Source organism: Schistocerca nitens, chromosome 2, assembly GCF_023898315.1.
Source record: "Schistocerca nitens isolate TAMUIC-IGC-003100 chromosome 2, iqSchNite1.1, whole genome shotgun sequence".
In the NCBI taxonomy this organism is placed as follows: Eukaryota; Metazoa; Arthropoda; class Insecta; order Orthoptera; family Acrididae; genus Schistocerca; species Schistocerca nitens.
This window is the reverse complement of record NC_064615.1, coordinates 200,204,118-200,219,546: the sequence shown is the minus strand read 5'-3', so window position 1 is coordinate 200,219,546 and position 15,429 is coordinate 200,204,118. Positions and strand designations below refer to the sequence as shown.

The following is a 15,429-nucleotide window of genomic DNA, read 5'->3' as shown; positions in this document are numbered from 1 at the left end:
ATTCAATAGTAGGAAAAGGAGGAGAAGGAAAAGTAGTAAGTGGATATGGGCTGGACGAAAGGAATGAAATAGGAAGCCACCAGGGAGAATTTGCACAGAGAATAATTTAAACATGGCTAATACTTGGTTTAAGAAACATGAGAGAAGGCTGTGCATGTGGAAGAGACCTGGAGACACCGGAAGGTGTAATGGTTAGACGGAGATTTATAAACCATATTTGAAATTTTAAGACATTTCCAGGGGCAGATGTGAACCCTGACCACAATTTATTGGTTATGAACTGCATTTTAAAACTGAAGAAACTGCAAAAACACAGGAATTTAAGGAGATGGGACCTGGATAAACTGAAAGAACCAGGTTGTAGAGGGTTTCAGGGGAAGCATTAGGGAACGATTGACAAGAACATGGGAAAGGAATACAATAGGAGAAGAATGGGTAGCATTGAGAGATGAAACAGTGAAGGCACCAGAGGATCAAGTAGGTAAAAAGACGAGGGCTAGTATAAATCCTTGGGTAACACAAGAGATACGGAATTTAATCGAGGAAAGGAGAAAATATAAAAATGCAATAAATAAAGCGGGCGAAAGGGAATACAAACGTCTAAAAAATGAGAACGACAGGAAGTGCAAAATGGCTATCCAGGAATGGCTCGAGGACAAAGGTAAGAATGTAGAAGCATATCTCACTAGGGGTAATGTAGATACTGTCTCCAGGAAAATTAATGAGACATTTGGAGAAAAGAGAACCACCTGTATGAATATCAAGAGCTCAGATGGTCCTATGCAAAGAAGGGCAGGCAGAAAGATAGAAGGAGTATATAACGGGGCTATACAAGGGAGATGTACTTGTGGGCAATGTTATGGAAATGGAAGAGGACGTAGAGGAAGGTGAGAAGGGAGATATGATACTGCGTGAAGAGTCTGATAAAGCACTGAAAGATTTAAGTCAAAACAAGACCCTAGGAGTAGGCAACATACCGTTACAGCTACTGGTAGCCTTGCGAGAGCCAGCCATGACAAAACTCTTCCATTAGGTGAGCAAGATGTATGAGACAGGCGAGATACCCTCAGACTTCAAGAATAATATATTTACCCCAATTCCAAAGAAAGCAGGTGTCGACAGATGTGAAAACTCCCGAACTATTATTTTAATAATTGACGCCTGAAAAATACTAACACGAATCCTTTAGAGAAGGCTGGAAAAGCTGGTAGAAGCCGTCCTCGGGGAAGTTCAGTTTGGTTTCCGGAGAAATGTAGGAACACGCGAGGCAATACTGACTCTGCAACTTCTTACAGAAGATAGCTTAAGGAAAGGGAAACCTACTTCTCTAGCATTTGTAGACATAGAGAAAGCTTTCCACAATGTTGACTGGAATACTCTCTTTCAGATTCTAAACGTGACAGGGGTAAAATACAAGGAGTGAAAGGCTATATACAATTTTTACAGAATCGAGATGGCGGTTATAAAATTCGAGTGGCGCGAAAGGTAAGCAGTGGTTGAGAAGGGAGTAAGACAGGGTTGTAGCCTATCCCCGATGATATTCAATCTGTATATTGAACAAGCAGTAAAGGCAACAAAACAAAAATTCGGAATAGGATTTAAAATCCAGGGAGAGGAAATAAAAACTTCGAGAGTCGCCGATGACATCGTAATTCTGTCAGAGGCAGCAAAAGACTTGGAAGAGCAGTTGAACGGACTGGACAGTATCTTGAAAGAAGGATAGAAGATGAACATCAACAAAAGCAAAATGACGATAGTTGAATGTAGTCTAATTAAATCAGGTGATTCTGAGGAAATTAGATTAGGAAATGAGAAACTTGAAGTAATAAATGAGTATTGTTATTTGGGAAGCAAAATAACTGATGATGTTCGAAGTAGGGAGGACATAAAAAATAGACTGGCAAAGGCGAGGAAACCTTTTCTGACGAAGAGAAACTTGTTAAAATTGAGTATAGATTCAAGTGTCAGGAAGTCCTTCCAGCAAGTATTTGTATGGAGTACAGCCATGTATGAAGTGGGTAAACAGTTTAGACAAGAAGAGAATAGAAGCTGTTGAAATGTGGCGCTACAGAATAATTCTGAATACTAAATGGGTAGATCGTATAACTAATGAGGAGGTACTGAACAGAACTGGGGAGAAGCGAAATTTGTGGTACTGAAACGTCCCCTTAGAAAATTTATGAATGACTGTGCTGGTAAACTTCTACGTTATTTCATACAAAGACAGCTGACTAAAACTGAACGTACTCGGACAGTTTTCTCTTTACTTATTCTGATCATCACTAAACTGACACACACAATATTTTTAGCGCTACGCAATCTGAGTTTCAAAAATCCCTACAAAAGAGTGGCCCTGACTAACAATACCTTTCATGAATCACTTACCTCACAAAAATCTTCGTTACTCCAACTACTGCAATAGAGCGAGCGCCAATACTGCCAGCAAAATAAAAGATTCTAACTACTGAAGGCACTAACTACTGATAGGCATAGTTAGCAAATGAAAGATTTTGATAGAGAACAAACAATGTATTTATCTTAAAGCGTTCAAAAGTCATTATATATAATTTTGTGACATCCAATTAAACAAATTTCCTTTTTCTGACGGACACACGTCCAGATCGTCCGCTCAAAACTCTGGCATCTCTCCCCCCACATCCACCAATGCTGGCGGCTCACCTCCAACTGCACAACGCTATGCGCTGTTCACATCCAACTGTCCAACACTACAATAGTGAATATTCCAACAATGCCAACCAGCCGCAGACTGCACGCAGCACAGTCAGTGATTTTCATACAGAGCGCAACGTGTCGTTGTTGTTGTTGTTGTGGTCTTCAGTCCTGAGACTGGTTTGATGCAGCTCTCCATGCTACTCTATCCTGTGCAAGCTTCTTCATCGCCCAGTACCTACTGCAACCTACATCCTTCTGAATCTGCTTAGTGTATTCATCTCTTGGTCTCCCTCTACGACTTTTACCCTCCACGCTGCCCTCCAATGCTAAATTTGTGATCCCTTGATGCCTCAGAACATGTCCTACCAACCGGTCCCTTCTTCTAGTCAAGTTGAGCCACAAACTCCTCTTCTCCCCAATTCTATTCAGTACCTCCTCATTAGTTATGTGATCTACCCATCTAATCTTCAGAATTCTTCTGTAGCACCACATTTCGAAAGCTTCTATTCTCCTCCTGTCCGAACTATTTATCGTCCATGTTTCACTTCCATACATGGCTACACTCCATACAAATACTTTCAGAAACGACTTCCTGACACTTAAATCTATACTCGATGTTAACAAATTTTTCTTCTTCAGAAACGATTTCCTTGCCATTGCCAGTCTACATTTTATATCCTCCCTACTTCGACCAGACAGAATTACAATGTCATCGGCGAACCTCAAAGTTTTTACTTCTTCTCCATGAATTTTAATACCTACTCCGAATTTTTCTTTTGTTTCCTTTACTGCTTGCTGAATATACAGATTGAATAACATCGGGGAGAGGCTACAACCCTGTCTAACTCCTTTCCCAACCACTGCTTCCCTTTCATGCCCCTCGGCTCTTATAACTGCCATCTGGTTTCTGTACAAATTGTAAATAGCCTTTCGCTCCCTGTATTTTACCCCTGCCACCTTTAGAATGTGAAAGAGAGTATTCCAGTCAACATTGTCAAAAGCTTTCTCTAAGTCTACAAATGCTAGAAACGTAGGTTTGCCTTTTCTTAATCTTTCTTCTAAGATAAGTCGTAAGGTTAGTATTGCCTCACGTGTTCCAACATTTCTACGGAATCCAAACTGATCTTCCCCGAGGTCCGCTTCTACCAGTTTTTCCATTCGTCTGTAAAGAATTCGCGTTAGTATTTTGCAGCTGTGACTTATTAAACTGATTGTTCGGTAATTTTCACATCTGTCAACACCTGCTTTCTTTGGGATTGGAATTATTATATTCTTCTTGAAGTCTGAGGGTATTTCGCCTGTCTCATACATCTTGCTCACCAGATGGTAGAGTTTTGTCATGACTGGCTCTCCCAAGGCCATCAGTAGTTCTAATGGAATGTTGTCCACTCCCGGGGCCTTGTTTCGACTCAGATCTGTCAGTGCTCTGTCAAACTCTTCACGCAGTATCTTATCTCCCATTTCGTTTTCATCTACATCCTTTACCATGTCCATAATATTGTCCTCAAGTACACTGCCGTTGTATAAACCCTCTATATACTCCTTCCACCTTTCTGCCTTCCCTTCTTTGTTTAGAACTGGGTTGCCATCTGAGCTCTTGATATTCATACAAGTGGTTCTCTTCTCTCCAAAGGTCTTTTTAATTTTCCTGTAGGCAGTATCTATCTTACCCCTAGTGAGACAAGCCTCTACATCCTTACATTTGTCCTCTAGCCATCCCTGCTTAGCCATTTTGCACTTCCTGTCGATCTCATTTTTGAGACGTTTGTATTCCTTTTTGCCTGCTTCATTTACTGCATTTTTATATTTTCTCCTTTCCTCAATTAAATTCAATATTTCTTCTGTTACCCAAGGATTTCTAGTAGCCCTCGTCTTTTTACCTACGTGATCGTCTGCTGCCTTCACTACTTCATCCCTCAGAGCTGCCCATTCTTCTTCTACTGTATTTCTTTCCCCCATTCCTGTCAATTGTTCCCTTATGCTCTCCCTGAAACTCTGTACAACCTCTGGTTTAGTTAGTTTATCCAGGTCCCAGCTCCTTAAATTCCCACCTTTTTGCAGTTTCTTCAGTTTCAATCTGCAGTTCATAACCAATAGATTGTGGTCAGAATCCACATCTGCCTCTGGAAATGTCTTACAATTTAAAACCTGGTTCCTAAATCTCTGTCTTACCATTATATAATCTATCTGATACCTTCTAGTATCTCCAGGATTCTTCCAGGTATACAACCTTCTTTTATGATTCTTGAACCAAGTGTTAGTTATGATTAAGTTATGCTCTGTGCAAAATTCTACAAGGCGGCTTCCTCTTTCATTTCTTCCCCCCAATCCATATTCACCTACTATGTTTCCTTCTCTCCCTTTTCCTACTGACGAATTCCAGTCACCCATGACTATCAGATTTTCGTCTCCCTTCACTACCTGAATAATTTCTTTTATCTCGTCATACATTTCATCTTTTTCTTCATCATCTGCAGAGCTAGTTGGCATATAAACTTGTACTACTGTAGTGGGCGTGGGCTTCGTGTCCAAGTTGGCCACAATAATGCGTTCACTATGCTGTTTGTAGTAGCTAACCCGGACTCCTATTTTTTTATTCATTATTAAACCTACTCCTGCATTACCCCTATTTGATTTTGTATTTATAACCCTGTAATCACCAGACCAAAAGTCTTGTTCCTCCTGCCACCGAACTTCACTAATTCCCACTATATCTAACTTTAACCTATCCATTTCCCTTTTTAAATTTTCTAACCTACCTGCCCGATTAAGGGATCTGACATTCCACGCTCCGATCCGTAGAACGCCAGTTTTCTTTCTCCTGATAACGACGTCCTCCTGAGTAGTCCCTGCCCGGAGATCCGAATGGGGGACTATTTTACCTCCGGAATATTTTACCCAAGAGGACGCCATCATCATTTAATCATACAGTAAAGCTGCATGTCCTCGGGAAAAAATACGGCTGTAGTTTCCCCTTGCTTTCAGCCGTTCGCAGTACCAGCACAGAAGGCCGTTTTGGTTAATGTTACAAGGCCAGATCTGTCAATCATCCAGACTGTTGCCCCTGCAACTACTGAAAAGGTTGCTGCCCCTCTTCAGGAACCACATGTTTGTCTGGCCGCTCAACAGATACCCCTCCGTTGTGGTTGCACCTACGGTACGGCCATCTGTATCGCTGAGGCACGCAAGCCTCCCCACCAACGGCAAGGTCCATGGTTCATGGGGGGGGGGGGGGGGGGAACGTGGCGTTACCAACATAAAAACCTATACAGCCTACTTACAAATGACACACACACGACCAACTCTGCGAAATGCAAAGCCAGACTGTGTGCTTCAAGCTGACGGAATGTACAGCAGGACCCTAATAAAAATATGTTTCTGAAATTTAGCTAAATCACACCTCGGGCATGTCTGCAAGGAGTAATAGGTTACGTTTATTTTAATTTATTGAAAAATACAAGAAAAATCGTAAAGATCTCTCTATTTTGTAGACTGACTGAGGAGAATGAACTCTTAAACTGGTCCTGCATACAAAGCTCACCATGTTGCGCTCTGTTGTCTCAAAACATTTACCTAGATTAATTTGTGCAATAGACCCCTACATCATACTATGCTGCACTCGAATCCGACCAGTAATCTTCTGTTCACGCAACTTAAATGCAAGGCATAGATGAAAAGTTTTGGGACTAAGTGCGGAATTGCTTTTTCGTACTTCCGACGCTGTGCTGCATACAAAAATGTAAAACCATTTTCGATTTGGCAGTTTGATGGACAGTCTCGTAGACAATGGTAAAACTACGAGATAGCAGCTTCTTGTTCACAGTCGGGTATCATTTTTCTAAACCTTTTCCCACACGTTTTAGGACCATGTGAGCCGAAACTATCCGTCAAGTAATAACACAATTTGTGGAATACTGATCAAAGACTTATTTTAAAAATTACCACTATCGTAACAGATTCACAACAGTATGAATAAATAAATGATTTCAAAAGGTAATTATAGTGTGAACAAACGGGGGGGAAGGCAGGGAGGGATATCAACAATTACAGCTTAGTGAGGATTATGGAAACCACTAAAGTAATTCGCAAGATGCACTCCAGAGTCCAGAGATTCATATCCTGCAGCTGTGAGTACACGTAGGGTAATAATCTGAAGGTGACCGCTGGTCTTGAAACTTGTCAGTGGTGACCACTCTGAGACAAATTAGATTAAAACAGTTACAAAAGAGTACTCTTTATTGTATTTCATTTGATAAAAATTGCTGTCATAGGTATAGAACTGAGCCTTCTGAAATTCCTGGTGTTACAGCAAGTAAAGATACCAGTTGAATTAATTTCTGACGTGTCCGCTGGTGACACATTGTACTTATCACTCTTTCCTGTTGCTTCTAGTGTGTTGTTTACGTAACGCAGTGTGGGGCAACACCTCTAGCACCTACGCCGAGAGTTTATAAGCGTCCTCGAAGATGCTGCTGGTAGACCATTTGCTACCGCGATTGCATCCTCTGAGCTTATCTTTCTTGGCGGTAATTAACTGCCCAGGTAGAATGTGGAGTTGTCTTTCTGTACATGATTATTAGCGCTGTGCCTCCGCAGTCTGTAATGTTGTGTGGCAATAAAGAAACCGCATTTCCGACTTCGTCGATGACAAAGAGAAGGTGGGGCAGAGAGAATCTTTCTTGGCGGTAATTAACTGCCCAGGTAGAATGTGGAGTTGTCTTTCTGTACATGATTATTAGCGCTGTGCCTCCGCAGTCTGTAATGTTGTGTGGCAATAAAGAAACCGCATTTCCGACTTCGTCGATGACAAAGAGAAGGTGGGGCAGAGAGAATAACCTTGGGACTATCTCTGACACGTGTATAAAATTTTACGCCTTTGTGGTGGTTAGTCTGGCTGTGGGCCTTCTTAGAAACGGGTCGTATGTCTGAGTCCCGTCGGACGTGTTAACATCAAATTCCTCACAAAACATGGAAAATCCGCCACAGAAATTTACGATTTGTTGAAACAAGTTTACAGTGGTCAGTGTGTATCTCGTACGCACGTTTTCGAGTGGATTATGAGGTTCAAGGACGCTAGGGAACACGTCGAAGACGATCCGAAATCAGGCCTTCCATCCACTTCGAAAATTGAAGAGAATGTGGGAGAAGGTCAGTACAATTGTTCGAGAAAACCGCCGCCTGAGCATCCGAGTAGTTTCAGAACTGCCCTAAATCGATAAGGAAACCATTAGACAGACTGGACATAATAAAGGTTTATGCTAAGGTGGTGCCAACAATCCTCACAAAGGAGCAAAAGCATCATCAAATGGACTGCTGTGCTGACACTCTTAAAAACATTGAAAATGACCTTGATTTCCTCAGAAAAGTAATTACGTGTGGTAAAACATGGATATTCCAATACAATCCACAGACTAAGCGACAATCGAAGCATTGGAAAAGCCTTCAATACCCTAGGAAGAAGAAAGCGCGCATGAACAAATCAAAATTCAAAGCAATGGTGATTGTTTTCTTCGATATTCGAGAGGTTATCCACATTGACTGGGTGCCTGAAGGTCAGGCTGTCAATCAAGCGTATTATGTAACTTCTGAAGACCCTCTGGTAACGTGTGCTACGATACCAGATCTGTGGAAGAAATTTTCATGGATACTTCATCAGTCCGGTCCATAACGCGATGTCTGTAGAGAGATTTTTCGCAAAAAAACAACACTCCAGTGATGGGACATCCACCATATTCGCCTGACCTACCACCATGCGACTGCTTCCTCTTCCGAAAATTGAAATCTGCGCTCAAATGGACCTGGTTCGAGTCTGTGGATGAAGTGAAGGCAAAAGCGACGAACCTCCTCAGTAGCGTAACAGAAAACCCCTTGTAGCCAACGGTGGAAAATTCGCACGGAGTGGTGCAGGGATCGGGGAGAGGACTACATTGAAGTGGACGTGTTTTCAATAAAGAGTTAGAGCATGAGTCCAGTTTCTTTATTGCCACACCTCTGTGCACCATATGTAACTTATATTCTTTGATAGCCGTATATTCATAGGAGATTATCCCATTCCAACAGCATACGGGAGGACAACCAACAAAACTACACTCCTGGAAATGGAAAAAAGAACACATTGACACCGGTGTGTCAGACCCACCATACTTGCTCCGGACACTGCGAGAGGGCTGTACAAGCAATGATCATACGCACGGCACAGCGGACACACCAGGAACCGCGGTGTTGGCCGTCGAATGGCGCTAGCTGCGCAGCATTTGTGCACCGCCGCCGTCAGTGTCAGCCAGTTTGCCGTGGCATACGGAGCTCCATCACAGTCTTTAACACTGGTAGCATGCCGCGACAGCGTGGACGTGAACCGTATGTGCAGTTGACGGACTTTGAGCGAGGGCGTATAGTGGGCATTCGGGAGGCCGGGTGGACGTACCGCCGAATTGCTCAACACGTGGGGCGTGAGGTCTCCACAGTACATCGATGTTGTCGCCAGTGGTCGGCGGAAGGTGCACGTGCCCGTCGACCTGGGACCGGACCGCAGCGACGCACGGATGCACGCCAAGACCGTAGGATCCTACGCAGTGCCGTAGGGGACCGCACCGCCACTTCCCAGCAAATTAGGGACACTGTTGCTCCTGGGGTATCGGCGAGGACCATTCGCAACCGTCTCCATGAAGCTGGGCTACGGCCCCGCACACCGTTAGGCCGTCTTCCGCTCACGCCCCAACATCGTGCAGCCCGCCTCCAGTGGTGTCGCGACAGGCGTGAATGGAGGGACGAATGGAGACGTGTCGTCTTCAGCGATGAGAGTCGCTTCTGCCTTGGTGCCAATGATGGTCGTATGCGTGTTTGGCGCCGTGCAGGTGAGCGCCACAATCAGGACTGCATACGACTGAGGCACACAGGGCCAACACCCGGCATCATGGTGTGGGGAGCGATCTCCTACACTGGCCGTACACCACTGGTGATCGTCGAGGGGACACTGAATAGTGCACGGTACATCCAAACCGTCATCGAACCCATCGTTCTACCATTCCTAGACCGGCAAGGGAACTTGCTGTTCCAACAGGACAATGCACGTCCGCATGTATCCCGTGCCACCCAACGTGCTCTAGAAGGTGTAAGTCAACTACCCTGGCCAGCAAGATCTCCGGATCTGTCCCCCATTGAGCATGTTTGGGACTGGATGAAGCGTCGTCTCACGCGGTCTGCACGTCCAGCACGAACGCTGGTCCAACTGAGGCGCCAGGTGGAAATGGCATGGCAAGCCGTTCCACAGGACTACATCCAGCATCTCTACGATCGTCTCCATGGGAGAATAGCAGCCTGCATTGCCGCGAAAGGTGGATATACACTGTACTAGTGCCGACATTGTACATGATCTGTTGCCTGTGTCTATGTGCCTGTGGTTCTGTCAGTGTGATCATGTGATGTATCTGACCCCAGGAATGTGTCAATAAAGTTTCCCCTTCCTGGGACAATGAATTCACGGTGTTCTTATTTCAATTTCCAGGAGTGTAATTCTAAGACAAAATGGTTCAAATGGCTCTGAGCACTACGGGACTTAACTGCTGAGGTCATCGGTTCCCTAGAACTTAGAACTACTTAAACCTAACTAACCTAAGGACATCACACACATCCATGCCCGAGGCAGGATTCGAACCTGCGACCGTAGCGGTCGCGCGGTTCCAGACTGTAGCACCTAGAACCGCACGGCCACTCCGGCCGGCATTCTAAGACATTTTAGGTACCGGAAGCTTACCTAGCTAGGAAATAAGATAGCTGCTTAGGTCTTAAATAACTTGCACGACGCATAATATTGGTGTGGAATCGGTCATTTTACTGACGATTAATGTATATCATTTATTTCTACACATACGTGTGCAATATCTAAAAATACAGTATGTGAGCTTGTCAACAGCAAGTACGAATCGTAGGTTAAGTTTGTGTGCAACTAAATAAATGCAAATTTACGCTTTATCATAAGCTGTAATTTAAAAAAAAATCTTCATTGGCCTTAAGTATATACGTACCTACTCTTATATGAAGCACTATTCAGTTAAAAAATCCGATATCATACTTGTAGGTCATAAACAATTCACTAGCAACTGATGATCAACAGCGTAACGATACTAAACAAGCAGGCATGTTTGTTACTCTCTTACACAGTACGTACCGTAAATATGACAGGTTTCTGAACAAAAATACGTCCACGCAATTGCGAGAACTGTGAAAAGTCTTTTTCAGTTCGTCTTTACATATAACTTTGTTGGCTGGAAGGCATTTTAAATTCTATGACGCAAGAAGTAATGCCCCACCGCACGCTTCTGAACAAAATTTAGACTACGGAATTGCGAGAATTATGGAGATATCTTTTTAAGTTTCTTCTTTTTCGGTTTCTTTTGAACATAACTTTGCTGCGTGGTAGGCATTTTAAATCACTGGGCATACGATCGAAAAAGCTTAAATAGGGTGACTCCTCAAAACCAAAAACCTATTATTATTTTTTGTTTATAGTCGAAAAAGCTGTCCCAAGACGAGGGTTTCATCATTGTACGAATATTGTTAGGAACTGCCACTGTTGTCTAGATACGTAAAGGAAATGGATTCATATCAACGGCATATGCCAGCAATATCACACACAACTAACACAGATATTATGAATTGTATAAAATTGCACGAGTGGGTGTTCCCCTTACTTTGTCTAACAACACACCATAATAAGTAGTAAAACAGAAACACATTAAGGGATTTTAGAAAAATGCTTAGTTATGAAGGCACAGATACAACCTTCACACATCTGGCATAAGAAATGTGAGATTGTGCGCAAAAATGTATGATTACTTCTTTAAATTCGGCACTGCTCCATAGCACACAACTATATGGTTTATCTGTACTGGAAACTTTATTATTTCATATAAGGAAATGTAGGGTTGTCTTTAAATTTATCGCTGGTTGTTACTTGCAACAAAAGTCAATATTTCTTGATATTTTATACAGCTCAGAGAATTTACATTTACAGTTTACAGTCTGTTGTATGAAATTGTGGCATAACCTTAGGCTAGCAAGATTTGGTTTGTATTTGATGGGCTGTTTACAAGAAAGCAGTATGGAGGGCTATTTCTACGAATAAAATTTTAGCTCTTGTGCTCATTATCGTATTTTTGACACCCCTTTTTTATGTAGTTTATTTCCAAATTAATTTCTTTACATAGTGTTTCAGAACAGCAAACTTTGATAACACTTTTTTCTCTGTTATGCACGTTTCGCCTTTGACTGAACGAAAGATTTTTAACGTGCTCAGAATTTCGTCTGTAAAGAGAACTGGTCCGAAATATGTGATTCAAATTAGTGGTTATTATTTAAATGCTTTAGGGTAGGTGGTACAATGTATGTTGCACCATTCCTTCTTGCTTAAACGCATGGTGGTACAAAAAAACATAACGCCTAATTGGGAAGTCCTGATTCATCCAGCATGACGGTATGTTTGTCGATCCACCCGTTAGCCCTTTCACAACATGTGGTTCTGTTTGAAGCCACCTAGCAGCATTTTCTCATTTCGTGGCACAGGCACAATAGCTACACATGCAACCATCTTTTACCTCTCCACTAGATACTGCCCAGTAGCGGCTACAGCTTGAACAACTTCATATGTGTCGAATCTTAGCAGTTAGATGAGCAGATGTAGCAGCCGATTTTTATATACAATTCGAGTGTTTTCGTTTCAAAATTGTGATCGTATTTATCTCTGTAACGCTTGTTTTGCGCATGTATAGATAAAGAAAACTGTCCTGTTCCAATTTATACACTGTGTATCGCGATAATAATTAAATTTATGTAGTTATTTTCATAATTATTGTGGCGGTTAGTTTTGGAACCACCGAGGCTCTAAGGGCAACGTGACTAGCTGTGACAGGTTGTATTAGTTTCACATTATGTACTGTCGCAGAATAAAGGAAGAGAAAATTCTGGTGTCCTTTTGGAAGGGATTTCTTCTGATAACGACTCAGACCGACAGTAGCAATCGAAGTGGCGATAATGTGTTGATGCCTTGCATTATTTCAGAGAGTGAGAGCGAAGAACCATTAGCAAAAAAAATTTGAAACTGTTTGTTCCGGTTGGAAAACATGCAAGAGAAGCAAAGCATCTACCAATATTTGACACCTCAAGCTACTGTGTACACTGTAGCACAAAAATGGAACATTACAGAAGCCGATGGAATTGTGGTCTCTGTCAAATTGTCCTATGATCAACTGTAGAAATGACGCGCATTTTACTTTTTCACCAAAACTAACGACATTTCATGCACGGTGGCTTCATTTAAAATCACTCAGTATGTGTTCAATTACTGGATACAACACTTGTTTTTCACATTGCTCTGCCTCAGTGTACGAATATGTCTAATAATCCACTAAAAACGTGAAAATAAAAAAAAAGTGCTTTGTAAAATTTCGAGTCTGATGCGTAATGTGGTAGTTCCCACTACGACCGAGAGAGGTCAGAAGTAGCATTTCTCCGTATAGTCCGTCTGTGGCGATTGTTATTTCCCATTGTGTGCACAGTACTGCTAGTTTCCGCCCAGTGCGACCGAGTGCGTTTCGTTTCTGACGTTATGTGATACACTGTCGATTCAGCTGTTTACTACAGCTAAGACAATGACTTTTATACCTTCAGAATCACCGTAGCATTCAAGATTTGCAGAAGACGACTATTTTATGAATGAATATGTAACACCATGCATTAACCTTATTCCAGTACGTTAGATACTGCGTGGAACATCGAATAGTGTTACACATTTCGTGCATTGTTGGTGCTGTAAAGTTGCACGAGAGGGTAAATGAACTCCATATATGTAATTCGAGATATTTTAAATTTCAGTATGTCATGAATTACTGTAGGGAAGTACTGAAAGATGAGACAGTGGCTATTCTGAAATATCTCCAGGTTTACCAGACGAAGATACAGTTTGTAGTGAAGACTTTCCAGATTGCATGCCAGCTGCATGCCAAATGTGGATGAGAAGAGTTATGAACAACTTATATCATTTTTTGTGTACGGTGGGCGACCATTTCAGATGTCTCTTATCATCTAAGTCCAAGTTTTGCGTACTAGATATATCATCGCTTAGGGGAAAAAGTTTTGCTTCTAAGACTAGCATGCTGCTTGAAATGCTTTACGCGGCAGGTTCCTCATTTCTGCGAGAATAAATCTTACATCCAACACTACCACATAACCTGAAAATTGGTGATACACAGTTTCGAAAAACGAAATTTCTGTTAATGTTCTTTCTTATTCTTATGTAACTGTAGAACGTTTCACCAGTTTTTTAATAATATTGTTCAACATTAGAAGTCTTCTGCAGTAAGCGTCTAAATTTGCCTCATATTCCTGTGCCTGAAAAGAGTTAAATGTCATTCGCATAACAAGCCACACATAGACAAAAATTCACATCTGATTTTCGAGAGTGGAAGCGACAAGAGACAAAATATTTTTGTGTGTGCTCTTTGAGTCAAATATTCGGGAGAACGTTTTATTCAAGTAACAATACATGTAAACGCTATCTGCTGCGTATTTTACTGAATACATGAAGATGACTTGTCTGTGGAAATTCTGGGATGTGTTCAATGTGTGATGAGTAATACTGATGCTGTTTGATAACGATACACAGAAAAACTGACGTATCTGGCAGTTACACAGATACTGATCTCAGCAGACTGTGACTAATGTCCTCATAAGTAAACAATGTGTACGATTTCTCGAATACAGGCTAAATCTGAGTTGCAATCGAAATTCTGTGATGGTCATCAGTTCTACACCCCTGTTTAAATTCCTGTTACGTCGTTGACGCATAGAATTCACGCATTTTGAGATGAGATTAACGAGCTACTCTCGGAATGCTCCAGACACAGAAGATTATGATTTGAAAATGCTGTTAGTAATGACTAACTGCATTATGACTTGTAGCAACTCGAAACACAGATACCGTGTTCCGATACTGTAGTGACGCAAGTAAGGATCGGCATAAGCATCATTTGCATTAGTTAGGGTCGTCGGATCTCACTTTTTCACACACACATACACACCCGTATGAGCACTGACAATACTAATAACAATAATTTCATGAGGAAACAGCATGTAACGGATGTACTTTTTAACGATATGGCTTCACAATGTTGAAATACTGTTTACAGTATTGTTAACGAAAGTGATGAGTTAAATGAACAAGCGTTTTTCTTCAGAACATAGCTTCAGGCTATAACATCTTTATTATTATGTAACCATTACAACGTGAAACTAATGCATTCATGATGGAAACATCAGATTGAAGTACTATGTCACCGCCGGTTCTTCGTCGAGCCTCGGTAGCGCAGTAGGCAGCGCGTAAGTCTCATAATCTTAAGGTCGTGAGTTCGATCCTCACCCGGGGCATATATTTTTACTTAACGTAAATGTATGGTACATGATTAACAGATACAAACGCAGTTAAATTTCTCTACTTGTAACATTTTCATAACAAATAAAACGGTTTTACACTTTCTCTAGCGATTTTCTCAAGTAAGTGGGATTAAGAACGACAGTTCCATTACAAGTCCGATGATAAGCCACGCAGAAAATTATTTCAGAAAAATTTTCACTCACAAAAATACGGTGCATTGAGTTCAGTGTTTTCTGAGATTTCGTGAATAATATCCAAATGCAAGCACTACTGTTGGGTATTCTCTCCTTTCATTGTAAAATAGTTCTCAATAATTTAGCTGTGGTTTT

General features: G+C 41.8%; 1 non-coding gene across 1 annotated transcript; it reads left to right on the top strand.

Moving 5' to 3' along the window:
- The first annotated feature begins 15,020 nt into the window (after window positions 1-15,020).
- Trnam-cau (transfer RNA methionine (anticodon CAU)) lies at window positions 15,021-15,093 on the top strand. The gene has a single exon. It is a non-coding gene; the product is annotated as a tRNA-Met (tRNA).
- Window positions 15,094-15,429: the final 336 nt, after the last annotated feature.